The 19,275-nt window shown below is 42.6% G+C and overlaps 2 long non-coding RNA genes across 2 annotated transcripts in view; both read right to left on the bottom strand.

Moving 5' to 3' along the window:
• Positions 1-19,275, bottom strand: part of LOC139171319 (uncharacterized) — a 73,954-nt gene that overhangs the window by 51,076 nt on the left and 3,603 nt on the right. The gene's annotated exons all lie outside the window — the stretch shown is intronic.
• Positions 159-17,428, bottom strand: LOC139171320 (uncharacterized). The gene is made up of 2 exons (XR_011559733.1): positions 12,967-17,428; positions 159-699 (listed from the first exon to the last, which is right to left on the bottom strand). It is a non-coding gene; the product is annotated as an uncharacterized lncRNA (long non-coding RNA).

Here is a 19,275-nt window from a genome sequence, read left to right as displayed (position 1 = left end):
AATGGTATGCTTTTCTTTTCCTTTAATTTTTTTTTAAAATTTAATTTAATTTAATGTAATAATTTATTTGACTTCTATCTGCCCAATTCCATTGGGACTATTTATAATGCAATTGTAAACAAACAAATATAAAAAACAAAAAGACATGGACATGATGTGATATTCCAGTTTACACATTTTAATATAGGTTTTTATCTCTATATAGATATACCTACATTTTATATATAGGGCTAGTTCCATTTTTTCCCTTTGATAATATGAAAATGTAAACATGTCCAATTTGTCACTAAATTGTAATCCCAACATTCCTCTTAGATTCCCACCAATAAAATAATTTGTCCCAGGTTTCGAAATATTCTGATTCATTTTTATCTTTTAGTTCTGTCATGCGTCTGTCCATTTGGTATGCTTTTGCATAGCTTTCTTGGCAGTCCCAAGCAACAGACAACTGGGCTTCCTTTCCTTTTTCCTCCCCTTAAAAACATTTCATTTATCCAAGAATTTTTTTCAATTCAGAAGTGAGACATTTCTAATTCCAATTTCCATTTCGAAAAACAACCCAAGAAAGTCCGGTGGCCTTCTGGAAAAGCGCATCTGGGACGGCCATGACCTGGATGATGGAGAATCTCCATAAACATCTTTCCCAGCAGTGTTCGCAAGCAGGGCCAATTTTTTTTCCAATTAAATCCTGATTTGTTCCTGGAATGAAAATCACCAAGGTGTATTAACTTTACTGATATCTAGGCCTGAGCAAATAAAAAACAATTCAGTCAAGGTACTTTGAAAAGCATCCCATCAGAAAGAAAGCGTCTCTCCCTGTCCCTGGCTGAGTCCCCAGATATGTGCCTAGACAGCTTCACCAGGGAAGGGCATGTAAGATGTGCAAACAGCTGGGGACACCTGGGGACAACTCTCAAGGCAGCCATGCAACCCTGGCCAAAAACGTGTCTGCTTTAATATGTTGCAAGCAGCTCTTTCATATTAGGCATCGCATAGCCTAATACAGTGACGGCGAGCATTTTATGGCTTGGGTGCCAAAAAGAGTGCGTGTGCGCATGTGTGCAGACCCGTTGGGCCATTTTTCACCATCCCCAGGTTTCAGGAGACTTTCCTGAACCTTGAGGATGACCAAAAAAACAGGCCAAAAGGCCAATCGGAAGTTTGTTTCTGAACTTTCGGTTGGACCATTGTGCTGTTTTTTGCCATCCCCAGGGCTCAGGAGGCTAAGGGGCGTCCAAAAGCGCACTATTGTGCCTACCGCCACTGTCCTTCCGTTCTATTATCCTTTTTATCACTTCTTTATACAGTGGTACCTCTACCTAAGAACACCTCTACTTAAGAACTTTTCTAGATAAGAACTGGGTGTTCAAGGGTTTTTTGCCTCTTCTCAAGAACCATTTTCTACTTAAGAACCTGAGCCCAGAAAAATTTCCCAGGAAATTTGAGAGCGGCATGAAGGCCCGGCCAGTTACCTGCCAGTTTCCCTGGGTTTCTCTCACTGGCGCAATGCATGGGAGGCAGCCTTGCACCAGGTGTATGGGAGGTGTGTTACGCTCCTCCTCGCCACCTCAGAGTCCCTCTTTCTTTCTTTTTTAAGCCTTAAAGTTTTGGATTTTTTTTATTCCCCTCCCCTCCCCTTCTTCCTTCTGCAGCGACTCTCCTCCTCCTCCTCTTCTTCCTCCTCCTCCCACCCAAATTCCGAGCTTTTATTTCTTTCCTAATGGGTTTGCACACATTATTTGCTTTTACATTGATTCCTATGGGAAAAATTGTTTCTACTTACAAACATTTCTACTTAAGAACCTGGTCACGGAACGAATTAAGTAGAGGTACCACTGTACTTCGTTATGTTAATACAAACTATAACTCTATACTTGTTTGACAAATACAATCAATCAATCAATCAAACAAACAAACAAACAAACTGGCCAGAAAAAAGCCCCAAAATCAGCTGGCCTGCACTAGATATGGCTTCTCATGCCATAGTTCGCCATCCATGGACTAATATCTAATACAGTACTTTCCCCCAAAGTGTTGTTTCATGAAACGGAGAATCTGGGTCTACAGCAGGAGTCTCCAACTTTGGCAACTTTAAGTCTGGCGGACTTCAACTCCCAGATTTCAGCAACCAGCTTTGCTGGCTGGGGAATTCTGGGATTTGAAGTCCCCCAGGCTTAAAGTTGCCAAGATTGGAGACTCTGCTCTACAGTTGTACAAGGTTAAAAAAATGAATTAAAATGATCATGAGCATCTTTCTGGGGGGGGAAATGGGGCTTTCTTCCACGTCAAAGGGCAGAGGCCTTTCTAAACGAAGAGAAAATCAATAGAAATATTTTCTTAGAAACTGTGGGAAAGAGGTTCATTGAGAGTATATCTCCATGAAATGAATTGCTGGTCAATTTAGATCTGAAAAAAGGGAACTCCTTCTGTGTATAACGTAGAATTCGTTGATGGGATTCACAGCTACAAGATAATTAGTTTAGATGGTCTTAAAAGGGAATTAGGCGGAGCCATGAAAGAGAGCCCTGAGGTGTGTGGACGGCTAATAGTTAAATGAGAGTCGAGGTTCAGTAGAGGGAGCCAATTAGTTGCTGAGGGGCAAACAGACAATGATCACGGCTGCCAAATGTTTTGCTGATATCTTGGGATCTCTTGCAAGTCCAGGAATCAAGCCACAGGGACGCCTCGACTTCTGATCCAATTTGAGTCCAAACTTTTTGTGGCTGAGTGAGGCATTTTACGACCTTTCTTACCACAGTTGTTCAGGGAATTCACTACAGTTAAGTTAGTAGCCTGGTTATTAAATGAATCTGGTTTTTCCCATTGACTTTGCTTGTCAGAAGATTGCAAAACATCTCCAGGACGTCACAAGTGTAAGTCAATTGACCGTGTGGTGCTGCAACAATCAGAAATGTGAAAAACGGTCATATCACTTTTTTCAGTGCTGTTGTAACTTCCAATGGTCACTAAATGAACTGTTGTAAATCAAGGATTACCTGTACTCAGGCTAGGGCTGCCAAAAATTTTACTGCCACACTGTGGGTGTGGCTTATTTTGTGGGCGTGGCTTACTGGCCATGTGACCAGGAATGGCTTAAAGGTCATGTGACCGGGTAGGAATGGCTTACATACCATGTGACTGGGCGCCAGTGGCTTGCTGGCCACGTGACCAGATGTCATGTGACAGGATGGGAGTGGCTTGAAGGTCATATGACCGAGTGGGGGTGGCTTGCAAGTTCATGTGGGGGGGGCGAAATAGTATGAGGTGCCTTAGGTGAGGTTGCCCTTCTGCCCCTTTGCTCTTCTAAGCAAACTGCTGAGAAAAATGAGGCTCTATCCTTTGCTGCTGCCTGGATGCATTTAGTCCTCATTCATGAGTCTGTACGCCAAATATCCTCTGAAGTGCTGCCCTCCTAGAAATTTAAAAAATAATTCTGTACACACTCACATATTCAAAGGCTGGGCTCCTCCATTAACCGATGTCTCACCACATGTACACAATAAAGAAATACTGTAAACCCTGATAAATTTTAAAAATTGTTCCTTACCGGGGCAGCAGGTTCTCCTCTTGCCCACCAAAGAATTTGTAAAGTAGTTTAAGAGACTGCAAAAAGTAAGGAAGGCAACTTGCAAGCCGCAAGCTAGAAAAACAAAACCTTCCCCTAAAGACCAGCATCGGTGTACAGAGAAGCAAGATGGGCAGGGAAGTGATTGGCGAGCCAGCAAATCAGGGACCTGCTGGCTCATCAATCACTCTCTTTGCACATGTGCAGATGGCTTTTAAAAAATAAATAAATAAAATTTAAAAAAAGATTTTAAAAAAGATTTCCGCCAGTGGAACTGCGTTCCACCCTGTTCCACTCCATTCCACCTGCTGCCCACCCCTGCCTTACTTAAATATTGAGCTAATCCTACAGGGGCTCATTTGAGATTCCTATATTTACAGCGGTAACTTCTCTGCAGTCTCATGTCTAAAAGATTCTTCCAACATTCTTTGAATGCCATTTTAACCCTAGTCGTATTAAAGTTAATTGGGACCAATCGAAGCAATGAAACCAGTGGTGAAAGGCAGCTGTCTCTAACCGGCTCGCATGGGCCGGTAGAGCGGACTGTTCAAAGCCCCGCCCATGCGTGCTGACATCATGATGTCCCTTTTTTGGGATGGTTTTCATCAGTAATGGGTAGCCAAAAATTTTGCTGCCATACTGTGGGTATGGCTTAATTTGTGGGTATGGCTTAATGGAAGGAGTGGTATCCCCACAGTCACGTGATCAGAATTCAGGTGTTTGGTAACTGTCATGTATTTATGATGACTGTAGCATCCTGGGGTCTCATGGTTGCCGGTTGTGACCTTCCCAGCCAAATTCTGACAAGGAAAATCAATGGAGGAAGCAGAATTTGCCCAACAACCATTTACTTGAAACTGCAGGGATCTGCTTAATCAGTAATGGGCAGTCAATTTTTTTACTGCCACACTGTGGGTGTGGCTTATTTTGTGGATGTGGCTTAATAGTCATGTGACCAGGTGGGAGTGGCTTGCCAGCCATGTGACCAGGTGGGAGTAACTTGAACAATCAACATTGTTCAAGTGAACTGTTAAGTCTTCGACTTACAACCTTACCAGTGTCGCTCGCTGGGATGACAATTTACTTTGTGTTTCCCGCACTCTCCTTCCTGGGTCACCTCAGACTGGGTAGCTAGGCGAACGGGTGCTGCCAGAAGCATAAATGCTGCCAGCACCACTTCCACCCAAGCCTTCTGCTTGCACGTCAGGCAGGAGGTGGCCGCGGGAGACTGGAGGGGAGCCGGGCGAGAGAGAGGGAAGCTTGTCCGACGCCAGGAAGGAGTAAAGAGGAGAAAAGCAAGGAGCCCAGATGCAGCAGCAGGGGAAAAAAGGAGAGCGGAGCCGAGACAATTAATCCAGGAAGTGACAGCCGCCAATCAGCTGGAGCTGTGCACGCATCTTCATTTCTGCCTGTGGAACTGCGTTCCATCCCGTCCTATCTGCTGCCCACCCCTGGTTTTCATGCACTGTGCATGCACAGAAAGCTTTGTGCATGCTCAGACAACAGCTCTTGCAGCACATGCACATTTGCGAGCTGGAAGGTAAGGTAAGCGGAATTCACCCCTTGCAAGAAAATTGTTTGATTGAAATGGAATATGTCTTCAAAATAAATGTTGGAAAATGGGTTTGATATAAAAGAGCTCTCCCTTCCTTCTCCACCCCACCCTCCCAAAAATGTCTGTATTTTTCTTTGTTGATGCCATATTCTTGTTTTTCAAAGTTTGCAGTCATTCAGCTTTACTTTGATGTGATGCTGTGAAAGCAAGGTCATTTGGACACACAGCTCAAGGGGACGTCTTGTTTCAAAAACCTGACTGCTCTTTCAAAGTCTTTATAAAGGTTTTTAGTGGACTAACCTGTTGCTCTGATTGCCAGTGAGTCAGGAGAAAGGTTAAAAAGTTCCAGAGATACTGTGAGATTGTTTTGTTTTTCTCCAAAATTCCTTTGGACTCAGTTTCATTTCACCAGTTGGAAAGACCGGTGAAGGTCTTCTGGAGCTGTGTGCATGAACAGCCTGCATCTTCCAAGTTAGTGGCTGATAGACAGTAGCTTTTGGAATGAGAAGGGTATACGGCAGTGGTGGGTTTCTACCGATGTGGTCCTATGCACTGCCAATTGTGCAATTCTGATGCAACGGCTCCCCTCTGTCTTTGATGGTTTGTGTGCGCCATTTTAAAAAAATATTTTTCATGATTTTTGGCTCTCTGAGCATGCACAGAAGGAAAATTGTGCTTGGGGATATGCATGTGTGAGTGTAGTGAGCGCACAGGTTCACAAAACATCATGATGCACACACAGCACACTGGTAGGAAGGTAAAAAGAATCCACCCCGCTATGGATGCATACTTTTTCAGACCTGGTTGTTAGATAATATTCCATTAATGATAATAACAACACTGGAGCCAAAATCTGTATTCCTGAACACCAGCTTGATCATATAAATCTCACTGTTAGAGAAGAGTGGCTAATTCACATGTATCTCAATCAAGAATAGAAGCAATCGTTTTGTTCCACAGTTACACAATGCAATTGCCCATAATCAGTAATGGGCAGCCAAAATTTTTACTGCCACACTGTACGTGTGGCTTACTTTGTGGGTGTGGCTAATGATCATGTGACTGGGTAGTAGTGGCTTGCCGGCTATCTGACCAGGTGGGAGTGGCTTGAATGATCATCATCGTTCAAGTGAACTGTTAAGTCCTCAACTTACAACCTTACCAGTGTCACTCACTGGGGTGACAATTTGCTTCGCATTTCCCGCACTCTCCTTCCTGGGTCGCCCTACCCATCTCAGGCTGGGTAGCTACGCGAATGGGTGTTGCCAGAAGCATGCATGCTGCCAGCGCCGCTTCCACCCACGCCTTCTGCTTGCACCTCAGGTGGGAGGTGGCCACATGAGGCTAGAGGGGAGTTGGCAGGAGAGAGGGAAGCTCTTCCGAGGCCAGGAAGGAGGAAAGAGGAAAAAAGCATGGAGCGCAGATGTAGCAGCAGCAGCAGGGAAAAAAAGGAGAGCTGAGCTGAGACCAGTAATCCAGGAAGTGACAGACGCCAATCAGCTGGAGCTGCACACGCATCTTCATTTCCGCAGGTGGAAATGCGTTCTACCCCATCCTGCCTGCTGCTCACTCCTGCCCATAATGAAAGAATTGCATATAGGTAATTCAGGACACATTTTTTCCATCATAAACATTTTTTAAAAAATTTAATGTAATAATTGTGGGTTCAGTCCAGGTACAATAAGAAGTCAATGATACCTGAATTCGCGTTATTCTAAATGGCTGTAAGGAATCTACTTTAAGCATAAAATTGTCTGAATCTAATTATTTGATTACTGTAATCAGTATTCATCTTCTTGTCTACATTTTTGTTAAAAATTGGGGAGAAAGTAAATCTTGATAATAAATGATTAACAACAAGAGTAAATAAATGTTGTCCCTGACAACAGAATCTCAAGCTGCAGTTACTGTAAATATTGGATGATGCACAGTTCCCCTTGTTCCTTCAATGTACGAAAAATATTTTTCTTCCTACTACAACATTTTATTGCTGTAATAGTTTACTTAAAAGAAAACTTTTAAAAAAAAGTTAACCATGAAATTAGTTGAAACTCTGAAAACTCAAAGAATTGCATCTGTGTTAAGTCAAAGTTTCCCTTCTCATAAACCTAGGGCATAAACCTTTAAAAGAATCTTATAAAAATAGTTTATAATATTTTTGTGCAAAAAAAGTAACTTCAGAATAAGCAAGGAGCAAGTCAGGGAGATGCTGGAGAGAGGGTAAATGTAGGGCAAATTTGCACGTATTTCTGAAAATGAGAAATAAAAAGTACATAGAATTCTAGCTTTGCATGCTGCTGATAAATATATGTTTTGGATTGTTGCTTTCTCTGAATTTCCAAAGTATAGTTTATAGAGAAGCTCTAAAACTGATTTTAAAACAGATAAAGAATATAAATCAGGAAAAAAATCCATTTTGGTGGGAAGATAGAATAAGAGGAAATACTAGCTTTGCTTATGTAAAACATGGGTCAAAGAGTTACTCTAAGCTAAAATATAAGAGTGGTGCAGAAACAACGTAGAAACTTTAAAAAAGGTCAAGCAAACAGCATTCAGATATCAATTCATCAAATAATTGAAGGAGGTTCATAGAACGTACTGTCCTACTTGGAACAGGGTGGAGTTGGGCATATAAAAATGTCCAAGCCTGAATGAGTTCCAGTTTGTGCCAGGTGGAAGGGATTGCATGAATGATATGCTGCAATTGAAAAAAAAATAAAACCCTTTCTGTTACAGACAGACGGACGTGGTGATTATTTGCATAGTCACTGCTATTGGCTAATCTAGCGGCGGGAGAAATAAACTCCTGTCAGTAGCTAGCAGGCTTCATGGAAGCCCTTTAAAGCGGCTTCCCTGCAGCCTGCCGACAGTTGGCATTAGTTGTAGTTAATAGACAATAAAGGCGCTGAACTGTTCCTGTGACATGACTCTTCATTTACGCGCAAATCTAACATAGGCGATGAAGGTGGTAGAAGAAGAACCACAGAATAAAGACACCTTGTGGTATCCACAACCATCTTAAGAAGCAAACCCCAACTTATGCCACACAGACATCTCCAGCTCCAGCCTTCTTCACAGAAGAATGGTGAACATACATGTCTTGTTTCTGCATGATCCTGGAGGCAAACCATTTCCAGGATCGGCCGGACAACAAGAAGAGGGTTCTCTTCCTCACCTACTGCAGGTCACAAACAGACAAGATGGCTCAGACCCTGGTGGCACCAACAGACATTGAGTCCATCTCCTGGTCAACCCTACAGATCAAGGTAGCCAAACATTATGAACCCTTAGCCCCTCTGATGGTCAGCAGGAATGAGTTTTACCATTGACGCCAACACGAAGGTGAATCCATCAACGACTTGTGGCTAAATTTTGGGAAATCGCATCCACATGCAAGTTTATCAACCCAGAGGAAATTTTGAAGGATAGACTCATCCTAGGCATGATGGACTTTAATTTACAAAATAAGTTGCTGATCTGGAAGGGAGCAATCTTTAAAGACGTGGTCGAGGAAGCAAGAGCCACAGAATCCTCAGAAAAGTCTTGTGACTGATATGCGCAAAACCAGCTCCGCATCCATTCACAGACTGATTGGATGACCGAGGTCCCAGAGGAAGAAGAGGAGTATGAAGATGATGACCACATGCACCACATTCATCAAGAAAGGAGGGTGAGCCACAAAGAATTTGATCAAAGGCAACTCTGCTGTACCAGCTACTTAGGAAGTCACACTAGAATAACCTGCAAATTGAGTGTTGTCATTTGCCACCATTGCCAAAAATAGGGACACATTGCCAAAGCTTGCAGACCCTCTCAACCTTCCTCTACCAACCTGTCCCATTCCTACCCAGAGTATCCATGGGATCCAGGAGATGAAGCCAAAACCATCCAGGCAGACAACAGGGCAGGCGAAGGGATGATTTTAATTACCAAAGCTCAAAGGACTATACCACACTGTGCGCCATTCCAACGTTCCATATAACTATTACCGGTACAATAAAAAGACTCTCCTGCAACAGCATTTACTATCATGGCCTGGAGCAGAGACTTTAGCTGCCATGCCTGGAGGCCAGTTCCAGATCTTTCCATGGAACGATGGAGGAGCAGCAACAGGCATGTCTGCTCCAGTCAAAGACTCCCAAGGAACTGAATTGCACAAGCCAGTAGGACTGTCAGGTGACCTGTTTACTTACGGGGCTATGTAACCTTTATTAACTCCTGATTGGACACTCCAGAAATGAAGAGGGGAGAACTGTTATGTATGGACCTAGGTGGTGATTATTTCATAGCCACTGCTAGCAACGGGAGAAATCAACTCCTGTCAATGGCTAGCAGGCTTCAGTGAAGCCCTTAAAAGTGGCTTCCCTGCAGCCTGTCAACCGTCTGTATTAGTTCTAGCTAATAGACAATAAAAGTGCTGAACTGTTCCTGTGACTTAACTCTTCCTTTATGCATTAATCCAACACTTTCTGATCATAACCCTTTTAATTTTAGATGGTAAAAGCAATCTCATGACCATCTCAAGTGATGCAAGTGGCTTCTAGATTCTCAGGTGACAGAATGTGGTTCCTTAGCTTCTGAGAATATGACTGCTTCATCCAACTCATCTTATCAATGCCAGGGAGAAAACTCACTGGCTGCCTTTCCACCTTTCCCCTAATCCCAGCTTGAAAGGCTAAGAGGTCAAAGTGGAGATTCTCAACCATCCAGGTCATGGTTGTCCCAAAGGACTTTCTTGAAAACGTCTCGTACCAGATCCGGTGCAGGCTTTATGTACCAAACCTGGCAGCTGTTCAATCTTTTCTGTGGAAGCTCATTGTTTGTTTGGCAGATGTTTAGCACTTTCTCCACTTCCTTCAGGTTAAATATTCTTTGGAAAGATAATCCATCCTATCTTCTGGTGAAAATTTACCCCATGACCAGCCACATTACTGTGATGGTGAACCAGTACCGTGATGGCCGAACTAGTACTGTGATGGCTGTTTTCGCCCTCCCCAGGTTTCAGGAAAGCCTCCGGAGCCTGTGGATGGCAAAAAAAACAGACCATACGGGCCCACCAGAAGTTCAGAAATGAACTTTTGATTGAGCCATTTTTTGCCCTCCCAACCTTCCTGCAGCCTGTGGAATTCTGAACTTCCAGTAGGACAGTTGGGCCATTTTTTTTGCCTTTCCTAGGCTTTTTCTGAAGCCTGGGCAGGGCAAAAAAATGGCCCAATGGGCCTACCAGAACTCTAGAGATTAGTGAAGTCTGTACAAATGCACTGGGCTGTAGCAGGAGGTTGTGCACACATGTGCAGGGGAGGGCATTGCATTAAAGATGTGGGCATGCACATACATGCTATTGCATGTGCGTACAACCTTTGGGTACCCAAGCAAAAAAAAGGTTCGCCATCACTGTTCTAGTACAACAAGCTTCTCCTCCATACAAACCTATAGCCCATATAACAAACCTGTTAAGGCCCCATCTCCCAATTGAGTATGGAAAAAGCCTGAGCTATTTATACTGAAAAGCCTGAGCTATTGATACTATTGATCATGACTGAATAGCCTGAATACCTAGTTCGTTTTAAACCTCTTATCCCAAAGGTGCTTTGCCAAAAGGCAACTGGACTTTCTTGATTTTTCCTTGAAAACTTTTCACTTCTCATCCCAGAAAGCGTCTTCAATTTGGGACTGAACAGAACAGACTGTAAATTATCAGAATTTATCATGATGTTATCAATAGCTTAAAATTTTTCCGTACTCAACTGGGTGATAGGGCCTGAACAGAGTTATATGGTGGGTTATAACTGTAATTGGCTGTAAGTTTGTATGAAGGGAGTGGGTTGTTTTACTAGAATGTGGCTAGTCAGGGTGCAAATTTTCAACAGAAAATAGGATGGATTATCTTTCCAAAGAATCTTTAATCTGAAGGAGGTAGAGAAAGCACTAAACACTGGCCAAACAAACAATGAGCTTCCACAGAAAAGATTGAACAGCTGCCAGGTTTGGTACCTAGAGCCTGTGTCAGATCTGCCATACTCAGCCTGTTAGACATTCAGGTTGACTCACAAAATTGGATTGCAGCGGTCTGTTGTACTGCATGAAACATTTCTTAACAGATGGGATGCTCACAAATGTTTCAACACCAATCCGATCAAAAGCTTCAGGGCTGCTAATAACCAGTAGTGTAAATATCTCAGCATTTTAAATTAGCAACTGCGTGGAGCACCGTTCCCCATAGGCTGCGCGTGCGAGCACATGCGCGCCCCAAAATACCCACACACACACCCTTTTCCACGGGCGCGCAGTCCCCATCCCCCTGCCAACCCGTGGGGGGGGCGGGGGGCGGGGAGGCGCCGGCAGTAGAAGGCACTGCCCCCCGCCCGCCCGATCCGCCCCCTCTCCTCCTCTTCCGCCGAAAGAAAAGCACGGAAGCTGCCTGCTTGAGCCTCGCGTTGCTCCACCCCCCTTCGCCCTGCCTGTCATCCTCCGTTGTGTTTTCGGGTGGGGGGGGAGTGGCGGGAAACCCCTGTGCTGCCCAGGAAAGCTGCTTTCTTGCAATTCTTTCCTGGGCAAAGCCGTCTTTCCTGGCCGGCACAGGGCTTTCCTGCCGCTCCCACCCCGAAAACACAACGGAGGTCCAGGATGACAGGCGAAGCGGGGTGGAGCAACGCGAGGCTCAAGCTGGTGGCGGAAGACCTCCGTTGTGTTTTTGGCTGTGGGGTGGCAGGAGGACCTTCCTGGCTTTCCCGGGCAGCTGGCTTGAGCCTTGTGCCGGTCAGCAAAGCCGGAGACGTGGAGAGAAAGAAGGGAAAGAGAGGGAGGGAAAGAGGAGAGGGAGGGAGGGAGGGAAGGAAGGGAGAGAAAAGTGAACAAGAGGGAGAGAGAAAGGGAGGAAGAGAGGAAGGAAGGAAGAGATAAATACAAAGGGAGAGAGGGAGAAAGAGAGGGCGGGGAAGAGGGGAAGGAAGGAAAAGAGAGAGAGAAAGAGAAAAAAGTGGAAGTAAGAGAGAAGGAAAGAAAGGAAGGGAGAGAGAGAGAAAGAGAGAGAGAGAGAAGATAGGAAGGAAGAGAGAGTGAGAGAGAGCAAGAAAGAAAGAGTGAGAGGAGAAAGGAAGGAAGAGAGTGAGAGAGAGGAAGAAAGCAAGAGAGAGGAGTGGAAGGAAGAGAGAGGGAGAGAGAAATGATAGAAAAAAGGGGGGGAAGAGAAATGAGAAAATGATTGAGGCAGAGAGTGACAGGAAAGAGAGAGAAACAGAGAGAGAAGTGACTCTTGATTTAAAGTATATGGTAAAAGCACTTAAATAATAACAGAGAAAAAAACCCCCACCCCTCACCTGTTTTTATTAATAGTTATGTTTTTGGATTTGCTGGTTGTTTTAGTTTTAATAGTAATAGAGTTTTGGTTTTGTTTTATTATTAATTTCTTTTAATAAAAAAGAAGGGATTTATTTTATTATTTATTTATTTATTTATTTATTTGTACTTCTATGCCGCCCAGTCCCAAGGGGACTGCCGCTCAGACACTATACTTTTCTGCCCACCCCGAAAAAAAATTAGAGGGAACATTGGCGCGGAGTCCTCGGTGCTCTATGAGCTGGGCTGTTTTCTTGTAGACATGTCATGTCCCAACTAGGTAATACTCTCAGTGCTAGAAGGGAGCAGGGTTCCAGCACTGATGACGTTGCTTGGTTGGGTAGAGACAGGAATGGGCAGCCAAAATTTTTACTGCCACACTGTGGGTGTGGCTTAATGATCATGTGACTGGGTAGGAGTGGCTTGCTGGCCATGTGATCAGGTGTGAGTGGCTTGAATGATCATCATCATTCAAGTGAACTGTTAAGTCCTCAACTTACAACCTTACCAGTGTCGCTCGCTGAGGTGACAATTTGCTTCGCGTTTCCTGCGCTCTCCTTCCTGAGTCGCCCTCCTGCCTCAGACTGGGTAGCTAGGCGAACGGGTGCTGCCAGAAGCATCAATGCTGCCAGCGCTCCTTCCACCCAGGCCTTCTGCTTGCACCTCAGGCAGGAGGTGGCTGTGTGAGGCTGGAGAGGAGCTGGGCAGGAGAGAGGGAAGCTCATCCAAGGCCAGGAAGGAGGAAAGAGGAAAAAAGCAAGGAGCTCAGATGCAGCAGCAGCAGCAGCAGGGAAAAAAGGGGAGAGACGAGTCGAGACCAATAATCCAGGAAGTGACAGCTGCCGATCAGCTGGAGCTGCGCATACATCTTCATTTCTGCTGGGGGAACTGTGTTCCACCCCGTCCTGCCTGCTACCCACCCCTGGGTAGAGAGCAAGAAAACCACCAAGTTCTGAGAGCACCAAGGTTTTCACATTCAACCCTGAGCTACCCATATTCCCTTCTATCGGTAATTAGCAACTCTTCCTCAAATGTTTGATTTCAATTGCTCAGCTTTGCTAAAACCAAGTCAGTCCCCTCCATAATTGCAACAACCCAATAGCCTTGGCTACTGTGTATGTACAATGCACTATTGCACCTATATTCTTCTTCTTACGGCACTGTAGTTCCTAGTCCTTCATATGAAAGAAGGTGGAATTAAGGAGAAACTTCCTAATAGTGAGAACAATTAACTAGTGGAACACCGTGCCTTCAAAAATTGCGTGTGCTTCATCACTGGGAGTTTTGTAAGAAGAACTGGGCAGCCACTTGACTGAAATTGTACATGGCCTCCTGCTTGAGCAGAGGGTTGGACTAGAAGACCTCCAAGATCCCTTTCAGCTCTATTCTAATAAGAGAATTAAATTGATGGAGGTTTCTGTCTTCAGATTGTTGTCCGGAGCCCTCCTGTGTTAGTTACCCTTCCACTGTACACCCTGTCCTAGCACAAATTTCACCAAAGCCCATATACCTGCATATGCAGTTTATTATAGTAGCATGTGCACGGGAACTGAACTGAGCTCATCCCCCCTCTGGACCAGCTTACAAAACAAACTTCCTGCTGGCCGCACGGGCAAGAGTACACTGAGGCTGGCTGTGGGCCAATGGAACATGTCCCTTTATGCAACGCAGAATGGAGAGGGATGACTCAGAGGGCCTTTAAGGAACGGTTGTTTATCTGAGCCGCTCCCAAAGTTACTATACGTAGGTGAGCTCTGCCCAGGACTACAAGTAGTAGTCACTGCATAATCGTAAGGCTCTGAGATGTGTAAACAGCCTTCGGAGCATCTGGTGGATTTCTCTTTCTGAACATTTGGCACATGATGGACTTTCAATGTACTCTGACCATTCTGCGTCCTTCATCCACAGGCCAGCAGCATGTGGTGCTCTTTGGGAAATGGCCCACAATAAACAGTTTGTGTTGACAGTCAGAGCCACTGGGATTATGATTTCATTCAGTTTGTTTGTTTTAATTGTTCTAAATTAGCAACTTTATCTATGGTTCATTGATCTAGGAAGAAAATCCTGTCGTTTACATTTCAGGTTAACTTTAATATATCCATAAAGTTTCTCTCATGCTTATCTGATACCTACAATCCCATTACAAAGGGCTGCTATCAAATATAAGGAAGGAGGGAGTCAAACAAATATAACCAGCATAACAGGGAGAAAGCTAAGTGAGAAGCCTTGTCTCCTAGCTTCTCACTTCAGGCGCTTTAAAAACGGGGTTTAAAAAATGTTTTTTCTTTTACTGTTCATCCTCTTAGATCTCTTTTATTACACTGTCATTGAGGTTGGACTTCTAGTTATGCACTGCAAGATTTTCCTCTATCCATCTTATTTCAGATTTGGTTGCATCCTTAATTCCTTTCCATGCTTGTTCCATATGACATTGGCACAAAAGGTGGAACGTTCCCATGATTACTCAGGTTTTCCTAAATAGATCCCTTGTTCTTTCTAGTCTGTTGTATTGTATTTGTCTTCACTCTGCTTTCAGATATAACTCTTTATCTCTTTTTACCTGTTGCTAGATTATGTTCCTGATCATTCTGACTTTTGCCAGTCTCCCCCCACTCCGACGGCCTTGTTTGATGTCCTGTATGTTGTTGCCCACTGGCACAGTTATATATTTAGTGGCCAAAAGACTAAATCAATACAATTTTTCGTTTGTTGTGTTCTGTTCTAGTCCATCCCCTTTTACAGTCATTTAACTTCTTGTCAACATTCCTTGTGGTCCCATCCACTTGGTGCAGGTATTTATTTCTCAATTTTATATACTTCTGGATCTGGAATGGATTCTAGATTGCACCTAATTGGGACTGCATCTTTTCTAGTCTATTTCAGTATGATGTATGTCTATTTCTGTGATTAAGAACTGATGGACTGAATCAGTCACCACAATAACTGACTGTGCAATTCAGCCGAGAGCTTTTCCATTGTTGCTACAGGAGGTGAAATTTATTTGATTGGAGAGGTCCAGGTGTAGAACCGTTTTTTGTGCTGTTGAAAGGCATGTCGCATAGCTTACTTTCTATACAGAGGTCTATTAAGTCATTGTCCTGCCACCACTGGGGGTTCCTAGTTCAAATTTTCTAATGTTTGCTGTACAGAACTCAATTCAACTTTTGTATTAAAGTTGCCAATTATCAGAAAACCTGTCTTTAATTTTTAATCATTGTAACATTCGATGGACTTCTTCAACATCCATTGTTGGTGAATGTACAATCATCAAACTGAATGGCTATTCTTGGATCATAATGGAAATTATTATGTCATTGACCAGGTATATTTTATTATGAATCATGTGGTGAATGCTCCCATTCGGAAGATTGTTCAATTCTAGGTAGGGCAGATGTTTCACTCCTATGGCTCAAAGGAAAAATATCTGCTGTGAACTCTGTGGGGCATCAGGAAGGGCATCCAGCCGGTAAACACTCAGATCCATCTAGGTCACTGGTTCTCAACCTTTCTAATGCCATGACCCCTTAATACAGTTTCTTATGTTGTGGTGACCCTCAACCATAAGTCCAGCACCAATTCTCCCAACAGAGCTTTAAGCTGATTGGCAGGAAGGTCAGAGGGACACCCCCACTGTAAACGCCTGATTGGTCAGATTGAAAAACATGTTCCAAGGTGCCAGAATAGAAGCTTTAGTTCCTACTACCATGGGGAATTTGTCTTTTCCCATGGTCTTAGGCAAGCCCTGTGAAATGGTCATTCGACCCTCAAAGGCAGTGAAGGGCTACCAACATTTTTACTACCACACTGTGGGCGTGGCTTATGCAGGACACCCTGCATTTTCTTTCAACAGCTTTCAGTGCAAATTGGGTGATCTGGAGTGGAGCTCCATTTTTGCTACCCCACTGCGTCCCTCCCATCCAAGTAGTAGTCCACCCCTGCCCAAAGGGGTCCTGACCCCCAGGTTGAGAACCACTGATCTAGTTGCTCTGAGTCTACTCTGAATTGAGGGTTTACAGAGTCGTAAAAAAGAAAGTTTGGGTATATCTTATTACAGTTCAGTGAAACGGTTGTTTAAGTGAAACGGTGGCTAAGTGAAACTGCAACTGTTTATAATCTGACTTCAGCTTCCCTATGTTTTACAAAACTGTGAAGGTCACAAATGTGAAGATTGGTTGGAATTACTTTTTCATTGCTGTCACCATTACAATTAATAAACCAGGGCTACCTGTAAATGTGTGAATAGAGACCATTTTATTTTGTGTATTCTAGACCAGATAGATTCTTTCAGATCTCTTGCTATTGTTTATGATTTCCACAGCATGATTTCATACACTCACATAGGTATATCATTATTGGAGGTAGCTTCACTTTCAATGGAAATTATCCAATGAGCAAAAAAATACCATTTTAAATTAGATCACCATTATTATTTTTTTACAGAGATGGGAAAATTTGGAATTTGCATGAAGCTGTTCTTTCCATACATGTCCTAAAGTTAATTCCTCTTCATTTTGGCAGCTCCTGTTTGGAAAAAGGACTAAACACCTTTTCCAAAATACCTAATTAAATAAAATGTATTACTAGAAAATGGATGGATTTTGTACAAGTCAATTGGTTGAATCCTACTTAATATTCTGAATTATAGAAAAGTTCATGAATTTACAGACTGTGTAATCCCTGAGTCTGTAAACAGGAAATGCTAATCAAGCAGTTATTTTCCTATAGGTTAAAAAAAACTGTCATGGCAACTGTCAAAACAAGTCGATGGACAAAGAATAAATTGCAAGTAAACAAATGTTTTCTGGGAATGTTTCTTTCCACATTGCCTTCAGCAAAATATTCTGAGTTCAAGAACCTGAATACAGTAAGCCCTAACAACCTTGTGGTGACAATAGGAGAAAAAGCAATAATGTTGATTATTCTTAAAAAGGTTTTTTTTCATGAGCTATCAGGATGCTGTGCTAATTTAATAGTACATTTTTAGAGTAGTTTGCTAGTGTATTTAATAGTTTGGAGCCCATTCATTCCATTTTGCCAGTGCAACTACATTATGATTGCAGCTGTTTTCACTGCAATGTTATAATAACTTTGTGTGATCTGCTTCTAAATGTGTTTGTAATATAGCAAATATATTAAATGCACCCATGGACAAAAAATACATCTGCATTTGGGATATTTTAAATGATAAGTTAAAATAAGAACTTGCAAATAGTTACAATTAAATGATGGTAAATTATGACAATCAGGAGAAGTTGTGTGAATGATTTTGCAATGCCTAATAAACCATTCAGGAATGTACATCCTTCATATCTGGCCAAAGAAAGTATGCTGATTGGGAAACGTGAAATAGAAAGGGTATGTGAGTGGCAAAACAGCATTCCACTGTCTCTAATAGTACATCACATCCTTGATGTTTCGTACACAAATGACTGTTGGCCTTTTAAAACTTTGATTGCAATCTTACACATTTTTAATAAGGTAAATCTCCCTGATAAAGCTTGCTTCCATGCAAGTATGCTTAAAATACTGATACAATAGACTTATACTACATATAGACGATAGCAAGTATGGACTAGAATTGGAATCTAAGTAATGTCTTTCATCTCTTGATTGTCAAAAGAGTGACCTTTGGATAAGACTAAACTCTGTAAGAAACTTTACGTTCTTACATGAAGTACATTGCGACAAAGCTAGTAGAAGCAAGCTGTACTTCTGCAAAGAATGACTGATTTACATGTACAACTCAGAAGAATCCTCAGTTGAATCTCTCGTATCATTTGTTCTGTTCTACTGCAAAGTGGCAAATAAGTGGCAAAACCCTGCTTGCTAATTCAAATGTTTTTAAAAAGGGCCAGGACAGGTACCATGGCTGAAAAATCCCTTCCGAGCCTGAGCAATATCTTGAGATAAGTTCCTTTGGCATAACGTTTTGCTGCCATCTGCAGAGATATATCTGCTTTCTGGAACTTCACTTTCACTTGTATGTGGAAGTAGAGGACTAAGGAGAGCATCACCCATATCTACTCTTTCATCCTCTAAAGCACAAGATCCGTGTTGATGACTGGACTATGAGGAAAGACCTGTCCTGTGGATACCAGGGAGTCATGCGTACTACTAGTAGTGTATACTTAAAGAGTTAAACCAGATCAAAGTTGCATTAACTGCACTAAATCGTTAGACAAATCCTGTAATTTGTTGAATGTAAACTGGAGAGTCAAAAATGGTGCATCCTAACCAACATTTTCCTTTCTGTGAATCAGAAGACTAACAAATAGTGACCTAAATACTTCAATGACACAGAGGTAGGACAGTATAACCAAGAGGTAGGCGGCAGAGCTTAATATTGTTTTTGGTTTTCTTAATTTGGGTCTTACCTGAAGAGAAGATGCTATTTATAATTGATCCTGAATATGGATATTATCATCAACCCCAAAGTGGTACACTTTTTAAAGGTGTTTTGCACATTAAAAACATATTACATACATTTCTCTCAATCTTGGAATATCGACTTTCATTTTCATTATTTTCATTGTCTTCTCATTTTTGTTATGTTTAAGGTATTCGGATAAATCATTGATTCCATTGTGGATAACCATCCCAATATTCTAATATAATGCTTTTTCCTGACTTTCCTCCACACCTGTAGTAATGCATCTCTTATTAAATGGTTTGGGAAAGATGACTTTTTTGTGTATTTTTCCTCCCACAAGTACGAACGCCACCCTGCTTGCAAATCATGTCCTTCTAATAAAAGTGTTCTCTTATTATTTAATAAAATCCATTCTTTTATCCAAAGAAGTAATGCTGACTGATACTA

The sequence above is a fragment of the Erythrolamprus reginae genome, chromosome 8 (genome assembly GCF_031021105.1).
Source record: "Erythrolamprus reginae isolate rEryReg1 chromosome 8, rEryReg1.hap1, whole genome shotgun sequence".
In the NCBI taxonomy this organism is placed as follows: Eukaryota; Metazoa; Chordata; class Lepidosauria; order Squamata; family Dipsadidae; genus Erythrolamprus; species Erythrolamprus reginae.
Note: the sequence above shows the minus strand (reverse complement) of the source record. Positions and strands in the feature narration are given on the sequence as shown.